General features: G+C 36.3%; 1 protein-coding gene across 4 annotated transcripts in view; it reads right to left on the minus strand.

Moving 5' to 3' along the window:
• LOC149772881 (myeloid differentiation primary response protein MyD88-like) overlaps positions 1-11852 on the minus strand; it is a 56734-nt gene extending 44882 nt beyond the window's left edge. The window contains exon 1 of one of the 4 annotated variants that reach the window (XM_089947172.1): positions 11653-11852. The gene's annotated coding sequence lies outside the window, so the exon portion shown is untranslated. Of the gene's footprint in view, positions 1-2947; positions 3097-3755; positions 3844-11652 lie in introns of those variants that run through there. The other 3 variants (XM_089947168.1, XM_089947171.1, XM_089947169.1) reach the window with 3 other exon arrangements.
• Positions 11853-13366: the final 1514 nt, after the last annotated feature.

The raw sequence follows: 13366 nt of genomic DNA on the forward strand, positions 1-13366 counted from the left end.
CGTTTGTTATTTAGAACCTTTACAAAGCATATGATAAATCCGACAGAAACGAAGTAAATAGCTCGATAAATTTTTCCGTTCTCAAACACCACACAAGTGAATATGGTAGACCTTCAAAACTAGCAGCTTTAAAAGAATTTGTATTTTATCTTTTGGTCATATAGGTATTATAAAGTTACCTGCTCCACGTACATGATCACTCAAATCTTGGTAAATATAACCAACAACAAAATGTTTGCAAGGTTTCTTTGAGACGGACATCACAAGGTAATAGCCTCGTTCCAGACCACTAAAAACTGACATGCCATTTCAAAACCAATGTATTTATGCAGATTATCATCGACACTAAATAAGCCCATATATATATATATATATATATATATATATATATATATATATATATATATATATATATATATATATATATATATGAGGTAAATATTAAGTCTATCCACCTGGTATATAAATCATATTTATTTTAGAGACTTATCATATTTCCGTGGCACACACATATCTGTGCATAATTTATTAAGAGCTAAAACGGATGATTTATCGGACAGCTCTGCTCATTGGTAGGTTTCACGGACAAAGAAAAACAGTTACGTATACTAAACGTGACATACAAGATGACATTTAACATATGAAAATGTTTGCTTTTAACTGGACTAGGATGATACTAACAAACATCACGATCTAACATTTATATTGTTTTGATACAAATCGCACATATTTCCAAGTCATTGTGGAAGCTTTTCTTCCAGACATAGTATGTAAGACTTGCATTATTTACACTTCAACGAGTTCAACCTAATCTGGCATCAGCCGTAATACGTATAATATCTTAGAAATTTTTTTACCAACAATGCCTTGCCAAAACGACTGATTTGAAGAGCAATCACCTCGTTGTATACTATAAATTAACTCACCTCGTTGTATACTAAAATTAACTCACATCGCTTTTATACAGTGCATTAACTCTTCTTTTGCAAAGATAACACAGAAGACGAAAGCGATCTTTCTTGCGTATATTATAATGCTAGAACCTATCTAAACGCTACCTGCGTTTTGTGTAAACTTTTACATTAATAATGTAATGTATGTGTGTGTGTGTGTGTGTGTGTTGGGATTTTTAACGTAGTTTTAAAACATTTTCAGACACATCGCTACGATGTCTGCAGTGTAGCAATTATATAGTGATGTCTAGCCCTGAGACATCGTGCCGCAGACATGATGTAACATCATGTCCCACCCAATCACATTATCCCTGACACCAGGCCGAACAGTCCTAACAGTAACCTCTTAATGCTGAGCGCCAAGCAAGGCACCTGCTCAGGGTCGACAAGGGGGGGGGGGGCGGGGATATATCCCTGGGGCCCTGGCCAGAATGGGGGCCCTAACCGAGCAACACTTTTGAATTTTATAAAAGAAAACATTTCTTTGAACAAGAACTAGGAGACACCCAGGTGTTTCTTACCCCAGGGCCTGTGATCGCTCTCTACGGCCATGCAGCTGCTGGTACCCTTTTTATAAGTCTTTGGTATGACTCGGCCGGGGTTCGAATCCCCGACCTCCTGCATCCGAGGCGGAATGCTCTAACCAGTTGGCCACCAGAGCGGTCGAATGTTGTAAAATGAGACATTCAAATAAACAGGATCCATCGCCGTTTTAATTTCGAGATCGCTGTATCATTTAGGTATTTTGAAACAAATTTATCATCTAATGAAAACTCATTTGCCGAATTAACAGCTAATTAATTTGTACAGAATTCAAGTTTTTTTTTCTTCTTCATATTTCAAATTAGTATGTGTATTGTATCATTACAGGCTTTCAATGTAAGTTTAGCTTAAACAAAATTCGTGTACTTTGTATAAATACAACATATTTCTAAACTTTAAGATTGCTGAACGAAATGGTCATCTTTAACTGTTGTTAGGATGGTCCAGCATCGTCAACGCCGTGGGCCACACAGACTAAAAATGTAAAGTAATTACTGAACTAACATTTTGTATGGGCGCAGGCCACTCTGGTCTACAGCATGTCCATCTAAAACTGATACGAATTCATTTCCTTCTAACAGCGGATGTAAACATCTCACGGATATATTTACTCTGATTAAAAATGACAACAACTGTTTGCTAACCAAACATCTTAGTATTTTATGTTTTGTCCAAGGCCGGTTTCCAAGGCCGGTGCAGGAGTATTTTGTGCTTTGGTGAACCCTCCACCTTGCCTCCTCCCCCCCCCCCCCCCCACACACACACACCTGGGGAGGGGGGATCGCTCATTATCAACTGTTGATAAGTAGGAATAAACGTTCTGCTTGAAAATTTAGCACTTTCATTGTTTAGTCTACATATGTAATGATAATAAATGAATAACCTCACAGTGCACTTAGTTTTCCGCACCCCTCCCCCAAATCTTGGTGCACTAGGCCGCCGCCTTGTTCGCCTATTGTGTTAAAGCGGCCGATCATCAGGAGTAATGAGAAGTCACTTTAAGACCATATACAATGTATATCAGTGTATGACAACGACTTATGACAACAACCAATAGTAACGAATCTACGGAGTTCAACTTGCGGTCACAGAGCATAATTTCACCCAGTAAGATGGAGGTTGGTCGGTTATTAGACGGAAGTTACGTGTATACCATGAATAGAGTCATGCAAGTCGTACAAACATTTCAAATTATATTTGCTACCGACACCGCTTCTTGAACAGCTATCACATACCCTTTGCCTAAAATGAAAAGTACTGTAACGGCGTATAAAGAACAAATTCAGATATATCCGTTATAATAGTTTTGTGTAAAGCACGAGGTGGAATAACTGAAAAGTATATGGCTATACCGGTGTTCCTGTCACCACCATAGAATACATTTGTACAGGTACACAAATACACAACAGGAGCATGACAAACACGATTGTTAAAGACAAAACTTGACTTACCTGCCCACGGATATTCTGTAATTATTGCAATATACATCAAAATAAATATATTAGCTTGATATATATCAAGTTTGACTCAAGAGTACACATCATTCGTCTTGCCGAGACATCTAAACAGGGCTACTTCCGCCTACAGAAATACATTTTCAGGTCGCATAGTTTGTACATAAAAGGTAGAGGAACGTCAAGGGGAAAAGGAAAAAATAGTGCAAATTATATGCGTTATCAATAAACATAGGTAACGTATATATGACGTAGCAAAGACAGCAAGATAACAGATTATATAATATATAAGAGCCACCCTCCTGCTGTACCGTCATTTTCCTATGTTTCGAATTATGTTTGATAAGCTGCCTCACATAATACCCCAGCTACACAACCCGAAACTGTATTAAAACTCCCTGAGAGAAAGTTTCAAGACGGAAGCTATGCAAAAAGCTGATCAATTTTTATTACGTCGTTTACGAGACGCTCTTCAAATGGAGTTAGGATAAACAAAATAAAGAAAAAAACCATCAGGAGTTTCCGTGACATACATGAATTATCTATGACGCCACGAATGAAACACCACTTCCATTTTTCGTGCACTTAACTGTGTACAAGTGATATTGGTACTGCATATTAGAAACAAAATACCATAGCTGAAAGCAAAAGTAAAAATGTTTCCAGCAGTAGTATATATACTGCTTACCACCTGACCAATCAAACTTAATGAATCGAACAACGAGCTACAACTGAATGAAATCAATATGAAGATGATTTGTCATTTCTGACATTGTGAGTATAATAGTGCGTATGACTTCCATACCTTGACAGACGAACTGAATCACCTGTGTTGATGAAATGTGACCGCTACTATCAATTTTCAATTGCTAGTCACATGACTCCCCTAGCAGATCTCGTGGTTTGCATGTTCATGGCATCAGAGGTACAATATAGTCACGTGATATAAACACAATTCCTTTCCAGAGAGCACGTGTTAACGCGGTATATATATATATATATATATATATATATATATATATATATATATATATATATATATATATATATATATGTGTGTGTGTGTGTGTGTGTGTGTGTGTGTGTGTGTATACTGACCATTCGTTTTCTCTACAAACATTATGTGACTTGCATTTAATAATATTTGTTAATGTTGATAACATTAGAACAAAAATTTGTATCACGTCACTATATTGAGTCTCTGATGTCACGAACATGTAGACTACGAGACTTGTGCAATCATAATATAAAATCGAAAGTAACAGGTAAGTTAGTCAACGCTGAAGTATCGTCTCGATTGTCAACAAATTAAAGACTTAACTAATTTTGTACTCATATTATCCGATTAGATAAATCATCTTCTATCCATCTCATGTATGTTGGACCCGAGTCAAGGTCCTACAAATTTCCTCGGCCAGATTAAGTAAAAGTCAACCTAATGATCGCACCGCGCTTTTTCAGCTAAATCCAACGTTTCGATAGGCAATGTGCTCTAACCTTATACCAAAAGTAAAAAGTCCTAATATCTAAAACATGATGGGAAAGGTCAGAGAAAACTCGGATTTACCAGCTGCGCGCTGAATTTTGCTTTACAACCATCCTATGTCCCAACCACTTCGATAGCCGTTAAACTTATTATCAGAACTTATTATCAGAATGTTATGTGTGTGTGTGTGTGTGTGTGTGTGTGTGATTTGGATTTTTTAACGTAGCTTCAACAATTTTTCAGTCATATTGCTACGATATCTGCAGCGTTACAGTTAAAAGCGATGTCAAGTTCTGGGGCATTATGCCGCAGACATGTAGCACAATTTCCCACCCAGTCACATTATCCTGACACCAGGCCGACTAGTCCTAACACTAACATCTTAATGCTGAGCTCTAAGCGAGGCAGCTGTTAGTACCATGACTCAGCATGGGCTCGAACTCGCATCCGCGGCGGCCGTTCTAACCACTAGGCCACCGGAACGCTGATTTTTATTTGCAAAATGGCAGTAACTAAATTATTTGGTTTTTACGCATTCATTTTATGAACTACGAAACCAAATAAACATCTTAATAACACATACAAAATATTTACGTGGTTTTTCTTTTCTTTCTTTTTTTTTTGGGGGGGGGGGGCGGAGAAAGAACTGTTGGTATGATTTTTTTTTTCTTTACACAACGAACAGAGAGTGAAAAATACCCTGTATATGGAATGGAAACTAAGACCACCTGTGAATATTAAAACACTTCTCTGCATTAAAGAGATCTATGTACATCACTGGTAATTTGTGTATCGCGAAAAACACTGATACTAGGAACACGGAATCGCTTTAATGGCGGGGAAAGAACCACTTGGTGTTTTACATAATATGGCGAATATCTAGAGGTAAAACGTTAAAGCCATATGTATATAATTTAGTTCAAAACATCTAATTCACACGAAAGGTAATAAGGGTCAGATCACAAGTCCATTGTTTCCACATGTTTTCCGTTTGTCTGTCTTCAACACATTCTCTTTCTAAACCTCTTTGGTACTACAGTGAACTTGGCAATTAGCTTTCCTTTCTGATAATTATCTGGGAGTTGTCTGGCAGTATCTGGAGCCCGGTGGTATGGGAGGGATTATATATTAAACAAATTATTTTCATTTCTAATATTAGAAGAACAAACGTAACGTGAACACTTTTAGTCTCACTGCATAAGATGACATCAAAAAAGTATCGGGGTTTCAGATTAACATACCTTGGGCCAAATCGGTCACGTGACAAGACATTGGTTGGGGGATGTCAATTTCAGTACTGAAATACCTGGGCATTTGCAATAGTGAACCAGCCTTTGTTAATCTTAGAATGGGTTTCCCATCACACATTTCAATACAATTCACAAAAGCACAATATGCGTTTGTTTGTGTCTCTGTGTGTGTGTGTGTGTGTGTGTGAGAGAGAGAGAGAGAGAGAGAGAGAGAGAGGGAAAACACATTCTAAAGAAAATAAAGTCTCCACTTTGGTTCTAAGCACTAAACATATAAAACAAGCATTCAGTCATAGATGACTATTGACAAATAGTGTGTTATGCCCTGATCATCAAAATTGCTATCATTACTGTCACCCCATCACAGTCCCTGGATTACATGTTGATCGACAGTACATGATTAGCTACTCAACCCCACCCCACCACCGCCTTATAAATAAACCTTAAGTTCCAATTTTGTTTATAAAAAACAAAAACCACCGCATGTTTTCAGTCGGCTGACCATGCCTGTTTCTTATTGCCGTCCCTGCCCCCCCCCCCCCCAGTAACCCCACAAGTCAAGATTATATATATATATATATATATATATATATATATATATATATATATATATATATATATATATGGGTTAGTAAATCCCCTAATTTACCCATGATGCAACCTTATTTCGGTGAGCAAATCTGTGTAGTAAAGTCGACAAATAAATCTCTGAATTAACCTTCACGGTAAACAGCACCGGCCTTAACAACTGGAGGGCCCGATTTGGATCATTTGGATCATTTCGGATTGTTTTAGATCATTTTGGATTTACGCGCGGGGTCCCCTTTGGAAATACACTTTTATACAGGTTTTATATGATACTAAACTTAAAAAAATGTCCTCCCTTGCTTTAAAATTAAGTTCTCCATAGATATATGTTTAAAAATTACTAACGCGCGGGGCTCCTGTCAGCACGGTGTCCGATTGGGCCAAATCGGTCCAATCGGTTTAAGGCCGGTCCTGGCTGTAAATGCGGAAATTATGCCATGTAGATGTTTGAATAATAAGTAAAAGCAATATAAACTTTAATATAAATGATTTTTATATGAATTTCTTTTTACCTTTCTCCTGTTTTAAATATAATTCATGTAATGACTTAAGATGGATTTAGTTGAAATGTTTGACAAATGGCAAATGATAGTAGTACAAAGACAGAATGATGATTTTACGGTCGATTGTAAGTTACTAAATCCGGAATTGCAATCGCAATGATCTAATTCATTTTGCACTTACCTAGAAAGATGTATAATCCTTAAAGAGTGTTCGTGTGTGTGTATGCGCACGCGAGAGAGAAATTTGTATAAATAAGCGTATGCGAAAGTAGAGCGTATACACCTTTATTTAATTACAAAAGAACAGGAAGCAAGGTATAAAGTTTGTTTGTTTCATTAAGAAACGGAAACAATGAGTATCGAAGTGGCTAATTTGAATTAAATTATAACTATCGACATGAGGTGTCGACGTCACGCATGCGGCCACCTTTAATTTAATACTTATGAACAAATTAGAGCACCGGTTAAAACTAAAGTTCATCAGGAATATTTGCGTAAATACATTTTATTGCTAATAAATAATATGAGTGTGATTATATATATATATATATATATATATATATATATATATATATATATATATATATATATATATATATACGTGTGTGTGTGTGTGTGTGTGTGTGTGTGTGTGTGTGTGATTTCTTCCACATGGACAATACTGCTAACTTTTAAGTTCAACTTCTACTTCTGGTAAATTAAAGTTTATGCCGGTAATTCCCTTTGTTACGGTAAATCTAGGGACTGGACTTTGACGGAAAACCAAGCAAGAAGCCTGACTATGAAGTCTGTATTTATTTCATCATTGAGAGCATTTAGGTGGCAAGGTCCAATTTCGTAAATTGGCCACTGGCAAATTTCTTAACTTAAAGCCATGGTGTGCCTTTTTCAGGTATTATTGTTTACTATTTATAGATATGGTTATATTTGTGAACAAGGTGTTTCGGGCTTGTGTTGTTCTTGAAATTGATGTCAGAAATGTACACTTTCCATAGTTGCTCTGCAGTATGTTGATAGTGAAATACCAATAGTTGGCTAGGAAGAAGAGCTAGCCTTCCGAAAGCAGCAGACACGTGGATTCAAGGCAAGTAGAATTTCTCAAAAACGGCTTGGATGACAACTATTCTAAATTGCATCAAGTTATTTAGTAGCACCACATGCTGTCAAAAATGACATTGGGATGTGAAAAATGCATGTATAAAAAAATAGGGGTTGGGTGCATAAACTTATACTGCTATGAACTGCCATTGACTTCCCTGGTCCAGTGGGAAATATTCTTCTGCTTTGTTTTAATAGAGGTATCTAACAATATGGACCATTTTGACCTCACTTTTGTATTTGATTTTTTATGTTTTTTTTAACTAGGTCACTGATTGTGGCATTAAATTTGTTCATAAAAACTGGCCTCTGCCCCCTTTAGTCATTCAGAAGTGAAAGCAGTCTTAACATTAATATTCTAAGTAAAAAATGCATTTGATGTTTTTTTTTTAAATCACCTCTTTTTTACATATTAGACAGAACAGATTATTTGCTCTTTTCCAATGTGTCATTTCTAGACAAATCTAATTCATATCCCTCTTTCTCCAAGCACAAGAATTTTCACAAAAACAAAGCTAATTAATTACATATCTAGGCTTACTTGGGAAACCTCGAAATGTATATATATATATATATATATATATATATATATATATATATATATATATATATATATATATATATATATATATATGTGTGTGTGTGTGTGTGGAGGATTTATATAAATAATAATAATGCTTTCAGTAGGAGAACTGATGTATGATGGGCTGAATTTTAATGGTAATAATATATATTCAATCTGAAAAGGACACAAACACGCGCACACTAAAGCTCTAAAGTTGAAGAATTCATACCGGAAATAGGGATTGTAAAGTCGCGGACAACGTTTCGGATATTAATTCTCCGAAGAGCTCTTTAAGGGAGCTTATCGAACAGGCCTATAAGAAAAGTGTATATTTTTCGGCCTAAGGGTCAATTACAGGCAATAATTAATAACAACAAACAGAAATGTAAATCCGAATAAAAAAATTACATTTTGTTTTACAACTTGTTTTGGCTATTTAAGACTATGTCGATTTTGATGAAGTTTTACCCTCAAACTCATTCAGCCGCTGTTTTTTCATGTTTTTGTTCTTTTAAAAAGATATTCTATAAATTGAAATTGTACATATCCTGGCTGATAAATTTATACAAATCTATACTGCTCAGAGTTCTTCATGTTGTAATGACGATGAACAGTTCAATCACATTTCCGGTTCAAACTCGTATACGGTTACATGTTAAGCAGTTTCTATACAAAGAAACACAGGTCAGGTCGACGTTTACTACCGACTATTTCAGTAATATATGTCATTGTTAGAATTTGAATACACACATTTAAAGGAAGATATTTCACTTTATTTGCGTCATATTACATCCACATTCCTTTGGAAGGGGTTGTTATTTACATGCCCCGATGAATACATACGTCAGAAATAAATAGTAAGTTACGTCGACTTTTCTGGCCGAGGTGAAACTAAAGGTATCATCCAATGCAAACCGGAATGATGTTGTTGTTGCTGTAGGGTTTAACGACATATTTCAGCACGCAATAGGCTATACATGGCGGCCAGTATTAATGGTGGAGGAAGAACCCGGGCTAATCCCCGGAAAGAACCACTGACCCTCGAGAAGTTACTGGTAAGCTTTCTCACATACCCACATTGGCCGAATCCGAGACTCGAACCCACGCAGACAGAGGTGAGATGGCAGTGATCCGTAACGGAGAGCGTTTTAGACCACTCGGCCACTCTGGACCCCCCAAACCGGAATGAATGTCTCGCGCTATGATGTCATAATGAAATCAGCGCATGTTTTAATATATGTAGTATCCTGTTATTTGTGACGACAGACAGGCCCGACTTCATTATTTCATGACCCTGTTTAGTACCTGGCCACAATTGTAAAAGTCCATGAATTTCGTCTGGAAGTTTTTTGATGAAATAACTGCAGAGTATTGACAAATCATGATTAAATATGCTGTGTTTAAACTAATTAATACTAATATTACATTTTAGAACAACAATACATATTTAATTTAACTTACGCAACTGCTGATATACACTTTAAATACGGTTTTATGTACCCTTCCTTGACCTATCCGGTGGTCTAAATGGTTAGAGCATCGGCCTCGGATGCGGGAGGTCGCGGGTTCGAAACCCGGTCGATTCATATCAAAGAAATACAAATGATAAAAAAAGCTGCCTCGCTCGGCCCTCAGCGTTAAGAGGTTAGTGTTAGGACTGGTCGGCCTGGTGTCAGAATAATGTGACTGGGTGGGACATGACGCTACATGTTTGCAGCATGATGCCCCAGTGATTGACTTCCAAAACACATACACAACCACACACGTACCTTTCCTGGTCATTACACAGAATTTTGGCCATATGACTTCCAACGAGCACAACAGCGAATACACATTGTAATTAATGCTTACTGAATGGAGTACCTAGCTAACACAGTTGCAGTGTAAACAGGTAATAACGGTTCATCAACTACTACTAAAACAAGCAATTGTTTTTCTTCAAAACGTAACAAAAACATCTGACCAAGTTCAAAGGATCTGAATGTTGATTAGAAGTAATCACCTAAACAGGTAGTTGCAAAGATGAGGTTACGCATCCTTAACAATGGCGACCAATATATTTAGAACAGATGAACACTACATTTTGAAGCGACACGTGGGTGTGATCTTGTATATATTTTACAGGGTTTGTGTCAGAACATTTTAATGCTTTCGTCATTATAGTTCTGTGATGAAATTCTGGAAATTTCACACACAAAAAATGAATCAATAACTGGTCTAAGTGGCCGCTGAATATATATATATATATATATATATATATATATATATATATATATATATATATATATATATATATATATATATATATTACCTGTTTGTAATTATAAATTATATTGCAGTATTGCAGTAATCGGAGTAATGTATTAGTTACCCGGGTTTATAGCATCTACTGCGCTCATTGAAAGTGATATGACAAAAAGATGTAGGTTAATAATCAAGGCGGGCATATAAAACGTAACAAGGAATAATGAACTAAATGAACCTTACATTTTCAATGACACATTCATACTGCTGAATGTGCCATACAAGCAGCCTTGTACTGTTATCGCTTCAGTGACTTCGTATACGGTAGTCAAAATGGAAACAATCTGAGAGGCACTGTATTTCCTTTTGTCAGGTCGCAGCGTGTTGATTAGATCTGACTTAGTACAAAACATCCTCAAGTTTGTTTTTGCGTTTAAGACCATTTTACAGGAAGGATGGGTTCGAGTCTCAGGCTCGGCTAACGTGGGTATGTGAGAAACCCTGCCAGTAGCTTCTCGTGGGTCGTTGCTTCTTCCTGGCGTTTTCCAGGGTTCTTCCTCCACCAGTTATACTGGCCGCCATGTATATTATATCATGTGCTGAAAAACGGCGTTAAACCCTATAACAACAACAACAACAACACGCTGGATACACATGTCGGTCAATATATTTAGTGGAGGAAAAACTAGAGAAAGTCCCCACAGTCATTCCGGCAAGGCATACATGAGCCTTAACCATAATTAACTCGAAAAGCTGCAGATGTTTTCGACACTGATTTTTATTTTCAAATATACAAGCAAAGAAATGTATGTTGATTCAGTTCATATTATCGTTAAACGGTGTCTGAACCCATTCATACAGTTAGCCTGCTTTGACTGTAAATAATTACTGAATAACTCTCTCTCTCTCTCTCTCTCTCTCTCTCTCTCATACATTAGTATATTCTTATAGTATATTCTTCTACTTACATCTCTACTTGCAATCCAAGTGGGACACAAATTCCTAACTGCTGACACATTAATAGTTCAAATCATAATACCCTCCTTTGACCGGTCAACTTAAATACTCCATTCCAACAAGCGCTGACATGATCCATCTGTTTCAACAACGTAACAGACCTTAGCATAAAACAGCTATATCACATGACCAAAAGACGTACGCTCTATGTTAAATGCGAAACTGAAAAGAGTGGGGATTTTCCCCAGTGTTACTGCAAACGGAGACCTTCGAGAGATTCCGTATTTGTGTGACAAACTATGACAAATACAGCGTAACATATATGCGCGTAAATTATGACAACGGTTCGCCTCGTTTTTTTTAACAATCTACCTACCTATTGGGTACTAAATAACATAAGTTGTTTCACAGAACAGGACCAACATACAGAAGTTGAACACTTTGATTGTGCCAGTTATGTCCGCCCTAGATTAATAAATAAATAAATAAATAAATGATATTTATTAACAAAAAACATACCAATAAGAGGATAGATTCACATGAAAGTATATCTTTTGAAACCTATAGGACTCTAAAGTTGACACTTGTATAATTTTTTTTTTGGGGGGGAGGGTATTGTTTTGATTTCTTTTTTCTTTTTTTGGTTTATTTTCTTTTCATTTTGGTTACCTGCCTGTTTGCTTCTAAGTTTTGACTTTAGTTTGGCAAAACCTACGCGCTCGCAAACGCCAACATTGAGAGAAAGAATTACTATGAGCAGCAGACATTGCAAATGATGATGATGGTGGTGGTGATGATGATGATGGTCTTGTTGTAATCATGCTACTAACGGAAACACCAATAAAATGAAAGTGAATTCGGACAAATCAGCTACGAGATAGAGATGAACATATTACTTCTAATGATGTTGGTGACGAGGACGATGACGACGATGATGATAAAGACGACAACGACGTCAACGTTGATAATAATAATGAAAGCTAGGACACTGTTCATGTTGATATGCTGACGGTGATGAGGAAATGGAGGGGGAGATAGGTTAAAGTGATAAGATTGGTAGATGTGGTGATGATAATGGTGATAGGGATATGATAATTATCACAATATGTATCGTCAATATATTTGTCGTCATAGATAACGTTATCATTTGTAAAGTTAGTCTAATGTTGTATGTCTAAATTTTCTGATACATATTACTTAATTAGCGCTGACATTAGTTTTACATTTTGTTATTCCGTTTTGCGTTTTACGTGTTTAAAAAACAACCAAAGTATGTCTCTGTCGCGTTCTTTATTTTGTGGAGCTTTTTTCATTTTGTATTATAATTTTATTTCTTTTACATGGTTTTTATAAAATAAATGCAATTTTAAACACATGTACACACTTATGTACAACACCTACAATTGTCCCCGTCGTACTGCTTTGTCATATCACATGCATGTATGTTAACATTCTTCGTAAGTTACAACCGTTATAGTGGCTTAGCGTCCTATTGTATGTTAAATAATTGAACCTTTGTTGTACACACAAGTCAGTTTGCATTTTTTCAGAGTTCTGTATCAGACCACTTGTGTTGAACGTGCTGTACAGGATTTATGTATATTATTGCGTGCTGTACAGGATTTATGTATATTATTGCGTAATTTGGTTCTTATTTGCACGTCTAAGATCTAATAAAATGCAAACTTATCATTTCTTTCGTTTAAAAATCCGGGAACGCTACTG

This window comes from Sinohyriopsis cumingii, unplaced genomic scaffold (assembly GCF_028554795.1).
Source record: "Sinohyriopsis cumingii isolate HCF-2022 unplaced genomic scaffold, ASM2855479v2 utg001050l, whole genome shotgun sequence".
NCBI classification, from domain to species: Eukaryota; Metazoa; Mollusca; class Bivalvia; order Unionida; family Unionidae; genus Sinohyriopsis; species Sinohyriopsis cumingii.